Genomic DNA, 5,262 nt, shown 5'->3' with positions numbered 1-5,262 from the left:
CTTAGGACATCTAATTGATCATTTTGTGACCAAAATTCACCGTCATTTTGCCACTTGGGTTTGAGATCCTTTAAATTCATTTAAATGCACCATTTTATATGAATGGCCAAAAGTTGCAGATTCTGCTCGGTTTCTGCTACCAATCTGCCGTCAGTTTGCGTGCGCGCAGATCTTGCTCGGTTTCTGCCATCAATCTGACGTCAAATCATGTTAGCAGATCCTGCTCGGTTTTTGCTGCCGATCTGCTCTTAGATTCTGTGAGCAGGCTCTGCTGGCAGATCATTAGCCTAATGCGGACATAACAGATGCCAAATTGCTAGCAAGAGCTGAGGAAATCTGTTGCCAATCTGCTGACATATTGCGCGCATTTTGCTTACTGGGTAGCTATTGTAAAGAGAGATTTATTTTCCCCACCACCTGACCAATCTGCAACTCGGAGACTAAAGGAGTCTCATAAAAGTAGGTAATCTAGGCCGTACCTAATCCACGGCTCCATGAGTGCGAGAGAGAGGTACCCATTAGAGAAAAAGAGACAGCAAACACTTCGAGGGCAACCGAGGGGTGTAGTTCGGGCCGGGAGAGCCGTGGGGGAGGAAGGAGGGGGTACGTAGGGCGAGGGGGAAGCGTGTCGCCGAGAGTGCTCAAGAGATGGCGCTCGGCTCGATTGGGGCCACGCTTCCTCCTCACCCTACGTGTCCCCTGATCCTCCCTCCCCCGGCTCCCCCCGGCCCGAACTACTCCCCGCGGTTGCCAACAAAGTGTTCGCTGTGCCTCGTTCTCCAAGGGTACCTCTCTCTCGCACTCATGGAGCCGTGGATTAGGTACGACCTACACAATTATTTTCACTCGCGAAGAAGAGCGATCGACGCGCTCGGCGTATCCGCGGCGACTGACCGTTCTACGGCGCGGCTAAGTTATTAAACCCTCTTCTATATCCGCCCGCGCGAAGCGTTTCTCCCGGCGCGACTCGACCTTGGCGCGACTCGACCTTGACGCGACTCGTTCTTTAGGGGGGCGACGGCGATCTTTCGCGCCGCTTCTAGCGCGCAATCCGCTATCGCGATTCGTAAGGGACGCGCGTCGCTTCTAGCGCGCGATCCGCTAGCGGACGCCGGGTATCCGGCGTCGAGGGAGACGGAGGATCATCGGAGGGTAGTCGAACGGAGAGAGGAACGGTTAGCGGCGATACGAGCGCACTTATCGCGTTTCGGGGCGAGTTTTTCTTCGTTTTCCGGCGATACGAGCGCGCTTATCGCGTTTCGTGGCGAGTTTTTTTCGTTTCTCGGCGACGACGCGCGTCCGGTGACGAGACGCGTCCGAGAGCGAGTATCCGGCTCGGTTAATCGGGGCGCGTCATTGGTATTAGTACGTTCGATAATATTCTCGGCGCAATGAAGCGCGTACCGAGCGCTTTATCGAGATTAGCCGGAAAAGTGGTGAATATTCGAATTAGAAGTATCGAGGATATACAGAATTTGTGTGGAAATACCGAATTGTTTGAAGAAGGAACTACGCGAATGTTATATAGAGGATTGTCTATATTGTAGAGAAAAGATCGGCTTCGCGGAAGAGTTCGTGCGAGAGGCGAGCGAGGCGCGATTCGACGAGCCTTTCTCGAATGTCGGAACCGATGGCTATCTGCTTTATCGCAATTGGAAACGGAGTTCCGAGATTTTCGTGGGAGGTGAATCACGTCAGTATCGCGCGTGGGCGAGACGGTGCGACGAGTGTCTCGAGTTTCTGCGGGAGGGGTGTCGAGGCGAGAGCCAGGGGAGATCCACCGGAGCGATTAATTCTCTGATCGCTCGAACCGTTAGATTGACGGGCGCGAGAGACGATCTGGGTCGGCGTTTCGAACGCGTGGGAGGCGGCGTTGAGAAGCGCGAGGGATTCTCGTGGTTCGAGATGGAGACAGCTTTCTTTAGACGCATTTTAACTGGCGCGGTTATCAATTTCGATTATATCGAACCTTTACGATTTCTCGAGGACGCTAAAGATACCGTGCTCGATCGAGTACGCAATGCTATAGATGGATATAACAGTGTCAAGGTCAATACCGTGTTCATCAGCGAGTCCGTCTCGGGCGACAAGATTGATGTTAAGACTATCGCCACGAAGAATTATCCGCTTCTACCTCTTTCCGATTTGCGAGAGTGGTACGGGAAGCGTGTGGTCAACGCTACTTTAGCTTCGCTGGAGGAGTTTCAAGAGCGTGATAGCGGATGGGCGTTATCGCGAATACTAAATTTAACGGTGAACGTGAACAAATATAATCCTATGCACGCTGGATGCCGCATCGAGATACCGCAAGAGATTGCGTTGAAGAAAGCGGTGGTTAACGTGCAATCTGCGGATAACGCGTGTTTCGCGTGGAGCGGCGAGAATTGCGTATCGTGGTTCGTTAAAGAACTGTACGATCTAGCGCTTCGCGCGAAGACTATTTTTGACACCGATGCGCCTATATCTTACACCGGAAGAATGGGAGAGATTCGTGAGCGCGACGCACTGTCGCGTATGCGAGAAACCGTTCGAATCGGATGACGCTCGCGTGCGCGATCACTGTCATCTAACCGGACGGTATAGAGGTCCGGCGCATTTGAATTGTAATTTAGATTATAAGGAGACTTACGTAATTTCCGTGTTCTTTCACGATTTATCGGGCTACGACGCGCATTTCATCATTAAAAATGTGGCTAACGCCTTTCCCGGCAGCGTCGATTTGTTGCCGCTAACGAAGGAAATGTATATCTCTTTCACGAAGAACGTCGAGGATGCATCGAACGAGGGATGGTTCGGGAGACGCCTGAAATTGCGCTTCGTGGATTCTTTCAAGTTTCTAAGCGCGAGTCTCGAAAAATTGGCGTCGTATCTCGACAAGAGCAAGCTGAGAATCGCGCGTTCGGAATTTTCCGATCTTAACGACGCTGATTTTGAGCTTCTCGCGCGAAAAGGTGTGTTTCCGTATGAATACGTCGACTACGTCGATAAATAACTGGAAACTCGTCTACCGCCGCGCGAGGCTTTCCATAATTCGCTGACCGGTGACGCGATATCCGAAAGCGATTACGCGCGCGCAATAAGAGTCTGGGAGCGGTTTTGCGGGCTAAGTCAATGTTCCAATAGATACGCGCGCGCTAATAACAAGTATTTACGGACTTACGATCCTTCGGAACCATCGTCTTATCTCATGTATTTCGATATAAATAATTTATACGGATGGGCGATGTATCAATCGTTACCTTACAAAAATTTTCGATGGGTCGACGACGTCGCGAGCGTCGACTTAATGTCCGTGACATCGAACTCGCCTATCGGTTACATTCTAGAGGTCGACCTTGCCTATCCGTCCAACCTTCACGATTCTCACGCGGACTTGCCATTCTGCCCGACGCGCGACAAGCCGCCCGGAAAACGTGACGTATTATCGCAATTTGCAGCAATGCGTTCGACACGGATTACGCGTTACGAGGATACACAGAATATTACAATTCGCGCAATCCCCATGGCTGCGCGGATGTATCAAATTGAATACGCGACTACGAATTAACGCGAAAAACGAGTTCGAGAAAAATCTTTACAAATTGATGAATAATGCCGTGTTCGGTAAGACTATGGAGAATGTGCGCAATTATTCGGATGTCCGACTCGTGACTCGATGGGACGGGCGATACGGCGCGATCGCGGCGATGATCGCGAAGCCGAACTTTCACAGTAGAAGCTTCTTCGCGGAGAATCTCGTAGCCGTGGAATTGCGCAAACTTGAGATTAAGTTCAACAAACCGGTTTACGTGGGTATGTATATTCTCGATGTGTCTAAGATTCGTTTATACGAATTTCATTACGAGTATATGCTACCGTTATATCGAGATAAATGTAAAATAATGTACACCGATACGGATAGCCTCATTTATCGCATCGAGTGCGAGGATTTGTACGAGGATATGAAGCGCGACATCGACAGATTCGATACGAGCGATTACGCGGTGGACAACGCGTACGGTATGCCTCTAGCTAATAAGAAAATACCTGGTGCTATGAAGGACGAGAATGCCGGCGCGATATGCCTCTCGCTAATAAGAAAATACCTGGTGCGATGAAGGACGAGAACGCTGGCGCGATTATGACGGAATTCGTCGGGCTTAGAGCTAAGATGTACGCGCGACGAGTTGACGGTAGAGACGATACGAAAAGAATTAAGGGTGTTAAGAGCGGCATCGTCGCGAGAACGATAACATTCGAAGATTACGCGCGCTGTCTTCGACGAAGGATCGAGATGAGACGCGAGCAGTGTTGCATAAGATCTAAGTTTCACGAGGTGTATACGGTGTCGGAATCGAAGGTCGCGCTCAGCCCGCACGACGATAAACGATACGTGATATCCGGAACTACGGATACTTTCCCGTGGGGGCATTATAGAATACCGCTGTAAGGAGCAAGGAAAACGTTGTATATCGAGAATGTAATCGTTTTTTCGCAAATGCTTTGTAATTTCACGAGACGCGCGTTTGCCATTCTATTTACGACGAGACGCTTCTTAAAACGTTCAAACTTCGGTAATTTATTGTTAGTATGAATATAACGCAGTTTATTGTTAGTATAAACATTGTTAGTATAAACATAGTTTATTTTATAAATAATATAGATTATTTTATAAATAATATAAATAATATAATATATTTTATAAACAATATAACATATTTTTTATAAACAATAAAACATATTTTATAAACAATATTTACTTTAATAAAATACTCCGAGAGAGAAAAATAACAAAGACGGGATACGCGAAGGTACGAAATACTCGCGAAGAGACGCGCGAGTTTTTTTGAGTATTTTTATATTATAAAAAATTGTGGTAATTTCCAAGCTGTTCTATTTTTAATAAGTCTCGAGCCAGGTTTGACAAGTTGCTCTAGCCCGAGATTAGAAAGTTATTCTAGCTTATAACTTTGTATCCTCGCTCAAGATTTGTTAAAAATAGAACAGCTTGGAAATTTCCACAATCTCTTTATTATGTTCTCGGAAGCATTATATATCGAACAACGCGAAAAAAGATTAATGCGAGATACTACGTTTGCGTAACGGTGTGATGTTCGCGGCGAATCTTGACGCAGATTATGCAAGCTACTCCAAATTTTGACTGGAGTAATTTACCTAATCTAAGTCAGGATTTGTCGCAAGTAGGACAGAGCGGCAAATTCCATGATCTCTTTATTATGTTCTCGGAAGCATTATATATCGAACAACGCGGAAAAAGGTTAA

The sequence above is a fragment of the Formica exsecta genome, unplaced genomic scaffold (genome assembly GCF_003651465.1).
Source record: "Formica exsecta isolate Colony F162 unplaced genomic scaffold, ASM365146v1 scaffold473, whole genome shotgun sequence".
In the NCBI taxonomy this organism is placed as follows: domain Eukaryota; kingdom Metazoa; phylum Arthropoda; class Insecta; order Hymenoptera; family Formicidae; genus Formica; species Formica exsecta.
Note: the sequence above shows the minus strand (reverse complement) of the source record.